Source organism: Elgaria multicarinata, chromosome 5 (genome assembly GCF_023053635.1).
Source record: "Elgaria multicarinata webbii isolate HBS135686 ecotype San Diego chromosome 5, rElgMul1.1.pri, whole genome shotgun sequence".
NCBI classification, from domain to species: Eukaryota; Metazoa; Chordata; class Lepidosauria; order Squamata; family Anguidae; genus Elgaria; species Elgaria multicarinata.
The window spans coordinates 19,062,200-19,077,231 of NC_086175.1; positions in this window are offsets into that span (position 1 = coordinate 19,062,200).

Sequence of the window (15,032 nt, forward strand, 5' to 3'; positions counted from 1 at the left end):
TACAGTCACTACAGGTGTGAAGAGGGGTACTTTTTTTTTTAGTAAATTAAGACTTTGTAGGTTAAACAATGAGTCCCTGTTGCTTCACATTTTGGTGGAGGGCTTAGAATCCTGACACAGATTTTGGCTCACTCAGGGAAGGCCTGGATAAAGAAACGTGTGGGGTTTTTTCAACAACTGAGCAGCACTTCTAAAAGAACTTTGGTGTTTGCCAGAATTAGATATGGGAAGATCTGTGAAACACAAGCTTGTTAAGGTTCTCTGAGGCCTTAGCTAGACCTAAGGTTTATCCCAGGGTTTATCCCTGCCTGCTCCCGGGATATCCTGTGTGTCATTTACATGAACAGGGATGACCCCAGGACGATCCCAGGATAAACCTTAGGTCTAGCTAAGACCCAAGTCACCCTCAAAGCTCAGCACACTTTGGCCATTTCTACACCTGCCTTTTTCCCCCAAGACCATCCTGGGATCATCCCTGTGCATCCAAATGACACACAGGGGATCCCAGGAGCAGGCAGGGATGACCCCTCCGTTTGCCTGGGATAATCCTTAGGTGTAGAAAGGGCCCTTGTTCCCATTCTCAAATGTGAGCTTTAGTTGTTGTTGTTTGGACAGGAGAAATGTGCATTTAGGTGTCCAATTTTTAAAAGTGGGCACACAAATGTGTACTTCTCCCCCTTGACTGAGGTGTGAAATGTGTATTTTGTTCAAATTCACTTAAAAACCCATTTTTTACGATTAACACATTTTTGAAATTTGATTGCAGGCACAGGAATATGTCTGTGTTTTCCCTCAAAAATGTGCTCGCATTCAGAGGTGAGAACGAGGGGAAAGTTCTGATGTTAAATAAACGGACACAAAATTCTCATGCATCCCTAGTGAGAACTAGGCCTTACATTGAGGCTTAACTAGTTTTTCTTACAACTTCTCACCAGGAAGACATGATTAGCCGCCCGTGTTTTGCCTTTCTCCTCCCCCCCCTCCCCACAATCTCAGATTATTGGCCTGCTTGGTAGGACAGAATAACATGCCCTATAATAATATTTTAATCAAATCTCAGATAATAAAAGTGAGCTAATACCTAACCTTGCACATACCTAATATAGTAAATAACTCCAGGAGTCTTGCTGAACATTAAATGTCACCACATTTTGTTGTTTGTTTTTAAAAGCATTTTAGAACATTTGATATATGCTCAAGAAATTGCTTTGCCACAGAAAATGCGATGTGGGGCTTTCCCTTCTTTCTTCCTTTCTCTCTCTCTCTCTCTCTTTCTCTCTGGCCTCTGGATGTGCCGGCGAGTTAAGCACGATAATCCCCCATGCGTTTGAAAGGATAACAGCCCCCTTTGTGTAGATTAAAAGCAGTTTTCTATTGACACCGGGGTGGTAATGCAAGAACAGCAATATCTCATGTGAAGGTCAATCTTTCACAATGCCACTAAGACATAAAATCTTCATTTGAAATAATAACAGTTACCTTTTCCCTTTGCCTGCATGCTCCATGAATTTCCACAGAAGTCACTGAACCAGCAGGCAATGAAGTATTCATTACTGAACCCTACAATATCAAAGTCACAATATGTGTGTCATTAATGCCCACTGGCCGGGATGCGGAGCAGGAGGGGGGAGGAGAGAGATTGGAAACATACTAAGGATATATCCAAGTACGCACATGATAACCTTCACAAATATAGTATATTGGCAGCTATCTACAAATGAGTTAATCTTCAGCAGATAGATTTGGACGACTGACATTCCTAGAAACCTACACTTGGAAGTTAATCTCATGGATTTTACTGGGAATTGTTTCAAATGCCCTTGCTACAGCCGCTTATCATGCCCTCTTATACACATTACTGGGACTTCTTTGCAAAGCAACAACCTTTATTTTCAAGTATATGTGTTTGGGACCAAATGGTTAGCTAGTGCTACTGGTTCATGCTAGGGACAGATGAAACCATCAGTTTCACGTTCACCCATGTTCTTTCCATGCCCTTTATGAAAAGAAAAATGCAAATTTGGATAAGTTCATTTTTTTTTAAAAAAAAAAAATATCAAATGAACCGGCCAAATATGTACAGCTATTCCCAGCAGGAAGAAGACCACGTTGTACCTGTCTGCCGTATAGATGTTAAAGATGAGTTCTTCAGGAAAAAAGGTGGCAACCCTAATTCAGCACCACAAACATGGCTCAATACAGAGGAATTCAACCCCAAACTTTTAAGAGCTTCTCACCCAAAGCTCTCTACCCAGATGGCCGAATCTGTCAGTTTCGCTAACTCCTACTATATGAACTTTTTCAATCTCAAGTTCTTTCCATTCCGTTTATGAAGAAATGTGTAGATGTTGGTAAGTTCCTATAAAAATATATATGAATTAAACAAAATTCTTACCCATCTCGAATTCATGCTCTCACACACATGTGCATTTCTCTTTGCCAACTGGCCCCTGAATGTGTGAACAAAGTCCACTGGAAAGAATTACATTTGAGATAATGAATCTTAGAATAGTAGATTTGGAAGGGGCCTATAAGGCCATCAAGTCCAACCCTTTGCTCAGTGCAGGAATCCACCTTAAAGCATACCTGAAAGATGGTTGTCCAGCTGCCTCTTGAAGGCCTCTGGTGTGGGAGAGCCCATGACCTCCCTAGGTAACTGGTTCCACTGTCATACTCCTCTAACAGTCAGGAAGTTTTTCCTGATGTCCAGCCAGAATCTGGCTTCCTGTAACTTGAGCCCATTATTCCAAGTGTAGGTACAAAGGACTACCTGTGATGTATCTGTGATTGCCAAGTCATTATCATAGAATCATAGAATCATAGAATAGCAGAGTTGGAAGGGGCCTACAAGGCCATTGAGTCCAACCCCCTGCTCAATGCAGGAATCCACCCTACAATATCACTTGATATTGTACTCATTACATGATGAACATGTATGGATAACAAGCCTTAAATGCCACCAGTCTATTACCTCGCCCAGCCTTCCCCAACCTGGTGCCATCCAGATGTTATGGACTTTAACTTCCATCAGTCCCATCTAGCATGGCCAGGAATGTTGGGAATTGTAGTCTAAAATATCTGGAGTGTGTCAGGATATAGGTGGTTGTCCTAGTCTATCAGTGCCTAATTTATCAAGCAAGCCATGCTGTGGCTCATTGCCAACCTAGAAACCCTTTCCCCATAGTCCTAGATGCCCAGGGAAATTGGTTTTATTTATTTAGTGGTGAGAAAAACACTCAGCACATGCTCAAAGACACTCTCTTTTTTATTATAATTCCTGTTGCAGGAACCATTTTGGATTAAGCCTTTGTGGGGTGTAATTGAACTTAAGCTGTGCTAATTTAAGTACATGAATTTAAACTGAGTTGTGTCATTGTCCGTAACTGGTAGTACAGCTGGCACTGTCAGCCTTTAAGCCAGCATGAGCCACATGTGCACTATGTGGGACTGCCCTTGGGCTTGGTTTGGAAGCAGCAGCTGGTGCAGGACACAGCTGCAAGGCTACCAACAGGGGGCTCCTTTTGACAACACATTACACCTCTGCTAAAAGAACTGCACCGGCTGTCGATAAGCTACCAATATGTTACTGGGCCAAGTTTAAAGTTTTGTCATTAAGATATAAAGCTCTAAACAACTCGGGACCAGGTGACCTTAGGGATCACCTCTCCTCTTATGTCCCTGCCTAGTCTTTGTGTTCCTCAGAAGGAGCACTTTTGATGGTGCCACATGCTCCTGAAGTCCTCCTCAAGAGTACTAGTATCAGGGCTTTTAGGGTTGCAGCATCTGCCCTCTGGAACACACACCCTATTAACTTCAGGCAGGCTTCTACAGTTTTGATTTTTCAGGTGCCTGTTTAAGACCTACTTCTTTAAGCAAGCCTTCCCTGAGCTCTGACCCAGTCAGTTATAACTATATATTTTTTTGTTTGCCAGTGATTATTTTATAGATGATGATGATGATGATGGTTTGTTAACTGCTTTGATAATTTTATTGGGAAGCAGTATGCAAATCTTGTGTAATCAACAATGAATAACATCAAGGTTTTCTATGCAGGACCATTAGGGGCATTACAAAAGAGAGGAAGAGAGAACTCTCAGCAACTTATCATCTTGGCTGATGCTGTTCTTCCAACAGAAGGCTAGAACCAGACTGTGAGAGAAATTTGGGTGTGCAATTTCTTGTAGAAGAATGCTGGAGGTTGCTACAGTATTTGCGATACGTATGCAAGTGCTCACCCTCCAGAATCACTCAGAATCATACAGAAGTAGCACATGGAGGTTTGGGGAGGTTTTGGAACAGCAAACAGAGATGTGGCACATCTCTATACTTCATTTGTCTGATCCATACCTTGGATAAGATCCAAATCTGGTCATACTTAGAGTACACCCATTCAAATCAATTGGCAACTAATTTAAACCCCATTACCTTCAATGGGTATACAGTAAGTATGACTAGATCCAGTTCCTTCGCAGAAGGCCATACAGCTGGTATATTACTAACCACTAGAATCCTTCCTGCATATCTCTGGCCAGTCTATCTCTGTGTGGGGTTACTTATATGTTAGCATCTTCAGCACAGAGCCTTCAGCAGATGAAGGCCTTCTATCTTCTGAGGCAAGGCTGGTTGTCACCTGGAAGAGGGCCTTTTCTTTGAACTGGTGATGCCCCTGTTCTGGAATTATGTCTTCAGAGAGCTCCATCTGGCACTGGTGCCAGGCAAAGGCTTTAAAAAAAAATCCCAGGAATTTTAGACTTAATTTTATACCCACTGGTTGTTTTTCTCTAGGTTTTAGAAGTTGCTGTTTTTTAGTCTTCGTGTCATTATATGTATTTTAATGTGTGTGTTTTCTTTTGCCTCTACCTTTTTCTCTCTTTTTGTATTTTTTCCTTTACATAAACCACACTAGGAAAGGTATAGGCAAGAAATTCATTTCATTTCAGTTTTGATAAGAATTACCAAACTTGGGATGAAAAAGAACGAGAGATTTAAAAACAAACAAAACAGAATGCAAGAGAAAGCAAACCTGACAGGTTCAACCAATCTGCCTTTGGAATGCAAATGATTGCCAGATTTGTGAATAAAAATTGCCCAGAAATAAGTGGAAAAATTATTTGCTGATTGCTTTGAGAACTGCTTGGTTTCAATTGTGCAAGTAGGAGGTCCGACTAGTGGACAGGCAGTATTGGATACTGACCTTAGAGAAGATGCTCTACTCAATGAGTCTTAATTAAATCATGACCAACTTGTTCCATTAAAACAACCAAGAGTCTTGTGGGATCTTAAACGCTAAAGGCAGTATCCAATCCTTCCCAACCACAGTTCCAGAAGTAGCTGGAAAGAGCGGAAACACTCATTTTCAAATCGCAGAAGGGTGCTCCATTGACCAGGCCCATCCCAGAAAGAAGCATTTCCACTCGTTTCTGGATTTGCTATAGGGAGCGCTAGTTCCTGTTGTGCTAGTGTTGGATTCCACAGATGCAACAAAACTAGCAGAGCTGCAGCAGGAATATTTTATACTAACCTAACTAATTTATTCTGGCATAAACTTTCATGGACTACAGCCCACACTTCAAGGGATGCTATCTGATAAGTAGGCTATACTCACAAAAGCTTATGCCAGAATAAATGGGTGGGTCATTAAAGTGCCACATGACTCTTTGTTGTTTTTTGCATTGGACCAACACAAAACTTAGGCCATTGCTAGACCTACCTGGTGATCCGTGTGGGAGGAGGGGCGAGCCTGCGCTACAAGTAGCGCGGGCCGTCGCCCCAGTCTACACATCAGATGTGATGGACTACAGGAAAACCCCATCGCGTCCACCATTTTTTTGTCTTAAAGGGCCGGGTGCGCAGGAGCGCACCAGCGACAAAGGTAAGTGGGTTTAAAAACAAAAAGGGTTCCCCGCTCCCCCTTGCTCCCGATTTCCCCACCCTAGCCGTTATTCCCCCGATCTCCACTTCCCCCCCCGCGATCTCCCCACCCCCCGATCTCTCCCCCTGCCCCGATGGGCCCAGCACTCCTGTGGAGCGCTGTGCCCCATCAGCCACTTTCCCCAGCTACTCGCAAGTAATTGCGGTAGCCGGGGAAAGCGGCAGACTGCTCTACCCATCTGCAGGCTTGGGCTCAGGAAATACTGGGCCACAAGCGGTTCCAGTTACCCTGGGCAAAGGGAGGGTTGACCCCTGCCTAAGCCTGGGATCCCCTGTGTGTCATCTGGATGCACAGGGGCTCGCCCAGGGCTCGCATCGGGCTAAACCCTGGTCTAGCAACGGCCTTAGTCCTATTGTGTCCAACAAGTCTGTGCTGGGTATGACTACATCTGGATCCAACCCTTAGCTTTTCAGTCGGAAACATCTCCTGTGTATGAAGTGCTGAGAAACAGGTACTTTGCACATTCATAGATGTGCCTCCTTAACTAATACATCATCAACAGCATTACTTTATATCTACCAGTGTTGCTAATATTTGAAAACAGGTCTGTGCGTGAGTCCTGGTAAATGCTATCCCTATGTGAGCACTAAATGCTCCTACCCTGAATGGTCCTGCCAGATTATCATCTAAGCCAAAATTATTTAAAACAGTTGTCCAAATATAAACTTGGATGTTTCCAGACTTAGTTGGGCTTAAAGTAGACCCACTAGAAAAGATACTCATGACTAACTTAATTCCCATTGATCTCAATGGGCCTCTTTTAAGCATGACTAGGTCTGGATCCAACCCATAAGTTTTGCTGTTGTATAGGGTCCATTTGCAAGGATAAACTAAAAGGACCAGAGACGTACAAGGAACCAAAATGGATCCAGATAAAGAGTTTTCAGATAAAACATACCAGGACACAATCCAGACAAATTTAAACACTTCCAGGCCAGATCTGCACCTTGTGTCAAATCACTATGAATATGGAATAAAAAGCAGGAAATAACACTATGAAAGTGGTATATGGAATGTGTAATGTGCTCCAACAGTTATCAGTGCAGTTCAATAATGCTATAAAGCAGTAGTGTAGTTCTAGCCCTAGTTTCCTTAATATATCTTGTGCTGGCCCTGTAAGTGTACATAGGACTGCATTCCTGATGTGGCAATCCTATACACACTTTCCCATGAGAAAGGCCTATTAAATATGATGGGAGTCGCTTCTGAGGGAATATGTGTAGGATCGGGCTGATTAAGCAGGGTTTAAGATGTGGTTGAAACCCATACAATTTATTATCTGTACATTTACTATTCAAGTTTTTCAACTGCAATTTGAGATACTTCACAGTCCAACCCTCCACCCACCCACCCTCCATTAATGTGCCAATTGGGGAGCTGTTGTTGTTTTTATTAAAACATGATGAAATTGTTGTGATTTGTGACATATCACATTTTAGAGGCTAATCCACAACCTACTTAATGTGTGTATTATGATGATTTAGTCCTACTGACACCAGTGTTTATGCCACTTTGACACAATTATCTGGTTTAACTGGGTTGGCATTTAAAATGTTGGACCCTGAATAAAAAAATCATATAGTAGATTCTACTGGGTTTAAAACCACGCTTTACATCTTGAGATCATTTATGAATTTATTGTTAGTTTAGTAGCAAACGGCGGGCATGAAATCATAACTTTTACCATCATATGGGGTTTGATCAAAGAGCAATAAGCAAATTACATCTTTTAACCAATAGGTGGCACTTTCCCCCTTCCTTTATCTGTTCCTCATACTACTGGCAATGGGCATTCACAGGCATTTTTGGAATATTTAGCATAAACATACAAACAACCATATATGAAATATCTTCTTGGAGTTCTTTTCACCTCACCTTAGTGTATAGAAGTGCAATTTATCAGCACTATATGTCTCCCAGATGTCCCCTTAGAATGTAGACCTTTACTGTTAAGATTACAGATAGCAGAACTTTTGCAAATTATGGCCTGACCTTTTTGGAGTGACAATAAATAAATACCAGCCGTTAAAGAACTTTGAAGGCTTCATTGGGCAACTAAGTCAAGTCATGTGCATACATGCACGTGCACGCACAAACACACATTTGCCCTAACCACTAGTGTAACCCACATGTCCACCCCTTTCAGATCCAGTCCTACGTGTGCTAAAGAGTGTTGCATGTGGGTACCAAACCAGAAAAAAAGGGGTTTACACTTCCAGGCCATGCATAAGCCTGCCATAAATCATACTGATTTCAGTGAGAGTTCTCCATGACCCTCACCAAAACAGCATACATAGCATTGAGGCTTTAAATCCAGTACTATGACATAAGGCAGTTAACATACGTTATGTTAAGGATTATGTTCAAATACTTCAGCATTCAACAATCTAGGACATAGGAAAAGGGGAGTAAAATTGGTGTTTCAGAAAGGGAAGAGCATGACGGACATGGCACTATGTCCCACTTTGTGTAGTAAAAGTAGGCCTGGTCCTACATTTAAGCAAAGTGAGGCAGCTGTCTCAGGCAGCTGATTTTGGGCGACATGCAAGAGCAGCAAATTTTTATATTGTTGTTGTTGTTGTTGTTGTTGTTTTACTGCAAGGGAGGGAAGGAGGTACATATGTATGAGATTTTCTGCCTCAGATGTCAAAATAACTTGAATGCCCTTGGGTACTATGTGTCTGAATTTGGAGGGGGAAAGGCTTTGTTTGCTAATCTGCCTCGGGTGGCAAAATGTCTTGACCACCTCTAACTGGAATCCTGAGAAGTAACAGACAACAACACTTGATACAGGCAATATTCTCACCTCCAGTTCCATATAGGCGCACAGCAGAAGCATCCCAAGAGTCAGTTTTCTCAAACTATCAGAGTCTTCTGAAATCCTGGCTAGGATCAAGGAATAAGCCCTCACATAGTTGAGTATAAAAGTGAAATTGAAACAGAATGGAATGCACCAGAACAAAAAAAATAATTCTACAGCCAATGCTGTGCCCAAAATTTCTTCCACATTTTTCCAACTATTCTCATTCAATCTAACAGAAAAGAATTTGCTTTCAAAAAATGTTCCAAGAAAAAGAAGAATTGGTGAAATTTGGGTTGAGTTTGTGCTTACCTTACCTTTGAGTTAGCCAGGGAGTGAGTCTGGGTATCCTGTCTTGCATTGCCCAATCATCTCTTTGGCAGCCAGTGATGTCATGAGGAGGCTTTTTCAGGTCAGGAAGCACGGTCAGCCAGGGAGGTTGCAGAGGGACGGAGGGAGGCAGTGGAGGCTGGTGGCTCCCATTTTTTAGATGCTCATTTCTTGCATACAACAGATGTCAGACACTTTAAGAGTTACCCCCCCCTCAATGCATCATTGTGAATGCTCATCAGAAAGAAGCTGCACCTGAAGCACTGGGGAATGGGTAAGCAGATCTGGGAAATAAAGTGACTCAGAGTCAAAAGCAACTTTAATTTTAATTTGTGTCTAGCAGCTCCCTCTTTTTATTATTTTTATTCTAGAATAGGTGGGGGGTGGATTTGCATCAGGGCATTAACTTGGAACATAAGGGGCTTTTAAGATGTAGATCAGGCCCCCTGTAGAGGAAAAGTGAACAAAAGACTTAGGCCTTAGCTAGACCTAAGGTTTATCCCGGGGTCATCCCTGTTCATGTAAATGACACACAGGGGACCCCAGGAGCAGGCAGGGACGACCCCAGGACAATCCCGGGATAAACTTTAGGTCTAGCTAAGGCCTTAGAGTGTCATCAAATGGCTGGATTTTTGCGTTTCCCTACCATTGCTATGACCTCCTGCTGCTGTCCCACAATAGCAACAGTCTCTTTACAAGGGGAGAGAAAGAGGAAGTAGCAACGACCACATGGCCCATTTAGTGGGCATTTTTATCACACCACTTTCCCTGCACACAGCAGGAAATGGCGGCCCATTCCATTTTTAAAAAACAGATGGATTAAAAGGGGTCTATTTTGTGATGGAAAAAAGGGCGGCATGTGGAAGGTGAATGACATCATCTAAAGTATGCGCAAACATCCATAAGTAGGCAGTAGCGAGTGTGTGATAAAATGCTCATTTGATGACACTCATAGTTGCAAGAAAGAAATTTAAAGTAAGGTTCGTTTTGGCCCTCACAGCACAATCCTGGCCAGATCTACACCAAGCAGGATTTAACACTTTGAAAATGATTTGAAAACTGTATGTGGAGTGTGTCCTGGGCCCCAACAGCTGTCACTACTGTTATAAACCATTTTAAAGCAGTTGTGTAGATCCTGCCCTAGGCACATCTAAGAAGTTGATTTCCATTGAGCTCAATGAGGCTTCTTGGTTCAGTGTGTATGGCCTCAATCTCCAATAAATTGCAGCATCCCATAAAGTGGCCATGTGTCCTCTTTAACAAAGAACAGTTCTCTGGTTTGAAGGTCTGCCAGAGAATTGTCATCTCTATTGAAGGGTGTATCCTCTGTTTGAAGGGTGACCCTTTCCAAGTTTGCTTTAAAGATAAAGAACCATCAAAAGTAAGAGCTGGGCCTTGAAGCTGCCCATCAGCAGCACCTGAATAGCAGACTAAGCAATGCACATAGCTCACCTGGGGCGTTACTAGACGAGGCTCTAGCGCGCGTTACCTTCCGCAGTCACGTCGAGGCTTCCAGATGACGTTCACGAGGATCCGCCATTATCCTGCGGCGAAGCCTCTTTCTCCCGACTTTAAAAAAGTGAGTTTTAGGGCGCCTTTTCCTGCCGTCCCGCGGTAATTCGGAGTACGTGTGGGAGGATGTGAGGTCACTGCGGTCCGCACTGGGCAGGAAAAGGCGTGCTAAGGGGGAGTGGTCAGCGGCTTCGGTCAAGCCGCCTCCGCCATTTGCGCGCAGTCTGCCAGCTGGGGCAGCGCGGCGGAGCGTCTTTTTTTTTTTACTCACCCACTGATAGTTTGCGCAGGAACGGAGGAACGGAAAAGTGGCTAGTGTGCTGCTGGGGTGTGTGGGGGATGGGTGGGGGATGTGCGCCTGTTCTAGTGGGTTTTTTTTATTTCCCCAGTGACAGTTTGCGCAGGACCGGAGGACCGGAAAAGTGGCTGGTGACTCCTTGCGGTGGGCAGCTACCGTGGCCGCATAATGGCGGTGCTGTACGCTGCCTGTTAGTGTGGGTACCAGGCTGGCAGAGGGCAGAGCTGTTTGTGGGCTGCTGCCATGGCTACGGCCAGATGTGGGTTGGCTCCTTGGGATGGGGCACAGGGCACAGAGGCGGTCATCGCCGCCGACACCTCAGAGGCATGATGGGAGATGTAGGCACAGAGTGGCCATGCAGACGATTGACCTCGGGTCATATGACACCCGCCACGACCCCCATCAGGAAGTGAGCGCATCAATGTTGACCCTCAACAGCACCAGCAGCACTTCAGCTGGCACTGGCACTGCCGCCTCCAGGGCCGGCGGCGGCATCGCTGACGGCTGCGCAAGTTTGCGGTCTTTCGGACGTGCGCAAACCGTGCAGCGAGCGAAAAAAAAAGCCGCGGCAATCAGGCTGGTGTGGCTGCGCAACCGTGCTCGCGGCGGCAGCAGCACAACCGGCGCAAACTTCCGCCACAAATCGAAGGCAGGTCTGGAGCATGAGGCGTCACGGCTGAACGGGAAAAGCCGCTTTCACCGCTCCTCAACGACGGAACACCCGGTAGGTCTAGCAACACCCCTGGTCACAGTCTTCCAAACTATGGTTAGATGGGCTGTATTTCTATGTAACTTATAATAATTATTTCTCACTTTGCATCTATACATATAAATGGGCATATGCACATTTTATGCAAATATGTGTCCTCCTTTGTTATCTCTCTTTTGGCAATTCACAAGTAAATAACACCCTGTTCCCAGATTTCCTCTTTTCTTCAGACTCATAAAATCATAGAATAGTAGATTTGGAATTTTATTTATTTATTTATTTATTTATTACATTTTTATACCGCCCAATAGCCGAAGCTCTCTGGGCAGTTCACAAAAAGCTCTCTGGGCAGTTCACAAAACCTATAGTTTTGGGAAGGGGTCTATAAGGCCATCAAGTCCAACCCCCTGCTCAATGCAGGAATCCACCCTAAACCATCCCTGACAGATGGTTGTCCAGCTACCTCTTGAAGGCCTCTAGTGTGGGAGAGCCTACAACCTCCTTAGGTAAATGGTTCTGTTGTCGTACTGCTCTAACAGTCAGGAAGTTTTTCCTGATGTCCAGCCGGAATCTGGCTTTCTGTAACTTGAGCCCATTATTCCATGCCCTGCACTCTGGGAGGATCGAGAAGAGATCCTGGCCCTCCTCTATTGTGACAACCTTTTAAGTATTTGAAGAGTGCTATCATGTCTCCCCTCAATCTCCTCTTCTCCAGGCTAAACATGCCCAGTTGTTTCAGTCTCTCTTCATAGGGCTTTGTTTCCAGACCCCTGATCATCCTGGTTGCCCTCCTCTGAACACGCTCATCCACTTGTCATGATTATCTGACCTTGGAGCCACTCCTAAGAACTCTGGAGCTCTTGTTAAATCGTTCCCTGATTGCTTTGGCAAACATCTCCCTCCTGCAACCACACTGTCTCTTTGGTCCTGACCAGTAGCTGTATAATTTTTCCCTTCATTCTCCAAGCTAGTGGGGGGTGTTATTTAGTGGCAGGTTTTTCAGACCACACTAAGTGAAATGGGCCGATGTATTAAAGATAATGGCCAAAGATTGGGGGTGGGGACGACGACAACTTACTTTAAAAAGAAGAAGAAAATGATCAAGCCTATACAAATTTGTATATTTGCGCATACTTTTGTAGTTTCCAAGCTGAATGCAGTTTATTAGCCTTGTATGGCAGGCCAAATTTCCTAGCTTTGCTTCCTGTCTGGCATTGCAAAAATTGGAAGGGAAATAAAGTGAATAAGGCCATAATGAATGCTGCTACAATGCTCCTGGTACATGGCTTTCAACTTCAAGTTGTACAGGCCTGCTATATAGTTATTATAAGATATCTTTAAAAAGTAACAACAAATGCTTTAATCACACACATTACACACACACACACACACACTTTGAATAGAGCATTTGTTTAAATCTTTTGGATATCCAAGCTCAGCTTTCAAACCTTGCTGAGAAATCTTGACAACTGAAATCTGAAATGGTGCTCCTAAAGTTAGTTCCTTAATTAATTCAAGTCATTGATACTTTCACACAAAGGCTGACTTTTTTAAAAGATCCATCTAGTGATAAGAAAGTTTGCCTGCAAATGAAAAAGTTTAGAAAATGTTGGATAATGCCCTAAAGGTTTATTTTTGCAATTTCTGATATTTGTTTTTTAGACTAACAAAATTCAAGGTAACAAATGTGTTGTTTAAAAATCTTTCCCTGGAATTTAGGTTTCTTTATCACATTGACCATGGTAGCTAATACCTCGTGCCCCCTGCCATTTCATCAACATGACAAGGTGTTGGGTACATGGTGTTCTCTATTTCTCTTGTTTTCTACCTTGTAAGATTTTACCAATATTCCGTACATACTAAGAGGATGGTCAATAGGCAGTTAACAGAATGCTGTTTCCTGTAGAAATGGCTCAAGCTATTTCTAGTCAGTATCACTTTTGTATGTATTCACTCATGCATCCATTCCATCCTATTTCTGCATTGATCTGCAGTTGTTTATTTCCTTTAAATCCGAATTTAAATTTGTTTTAAGTGCATATTTCTCAAAATACGCATTTCTAAACATATTTTCTCTCCAAATAAGCATTTATTTTTTTTATTTGGATAACATTTGAGCCATGAATTGTTTCAGAATATTCAGAAAGTGGGAAAGGTGGTGAATAACTAAATTCTAGTACACATGTCCGTCCGGGATGTCATTATCAAGTCAGTTTGTATCAGAATTTGCAAAGAGTGAATTCTTCATGCATCCCTACTTTTCTCCCTCCTTCTACTTCAAGGCATCTGCAAAAGTAGACCTGGGGGGAGATCTACACTACTGCTTTAAAAGCGCTTTCAAGCACTTTGAAAACGTTTTGAAAACTGTATATGCAGTGTGTCCTGGGCCCCAACAGTTGTCAAAACTGTTATAAAGCGTTTTAAAGCACTTTAAAGCAGTAGTGTAGATCCCCCCCCCCCGGTGATGGAAGTATGTTGGGTCATATTGATGGGAGGTCTTGAGAAGCATCCATTCGCCCAACCAACCCTCCCCCTCTGCTTGGGCAAATTATACAAAGATAAGATCTACCTGTTCTTGGCTGTTTCTTCTTCTAATGTTTTAAGAAAACCAGCTGTGTGGGGGGTTAGTAGATACCCATAGTAGATACCCAAGCCTTCTCCCACAAGACTTGTTCCAGGAAATAACCTTCCACTCCTGGTCTGTTTTTAGCTCCAAAATCACAATACTACCACTGCACCCAATATTCCATCACATTTTCTAAGACAATACAAGAGGACCTTCTTAACAATACCCCCAGTGTGGCATAATGGTCTTTCTTGATGCGCCACATTTTTGATGCACCACATTTTTTGAGCATCCTCACTTAGAAAATTCACCCAAACTTTGTCACTTAGCCAGGACCTTAAAGATGGGGATCCCAAATAAATAAGCAACATTAATTTTTAATAATATTATTCTTTGCAGCAATGTTATTACTTGAACAGATAGATGCAGGTGAGAGCCGGAAGAAAGGAAAGCTGTCACACATGAGAGGTGTGGCTGCAATTGTAGCCTAATTGTGGAGAGCCCTCATGTGGAATGGAGATTTATCTGTATTTTTAATACTTTGGTACTGTTCTTTATTCTCTCTCCTGTGCTCAGTTGTTGGATTGGTTTAGTTTATTATTAGTACTATTTTATTTCATATTGTACGTATTGATATTTCTACTATGTATTTATTTGCCAACTTTATTTATTTGTAGTTATTTATAATTGTTTCTATTGTATTTTTGGAATATTGTTATATGTGTTGCTGTCTGATATTTTGCAAATTATATTTACTGTTACCCATTTGTTGTGTTGTGAGCCATTTGGGGCACAATTTTGTGGAAAAGCAGCATACAAATAGATGATGATGATGATGATGATAATGATGATGATGATGATGAAGAAAAAGAAGAAGAAGAAGAA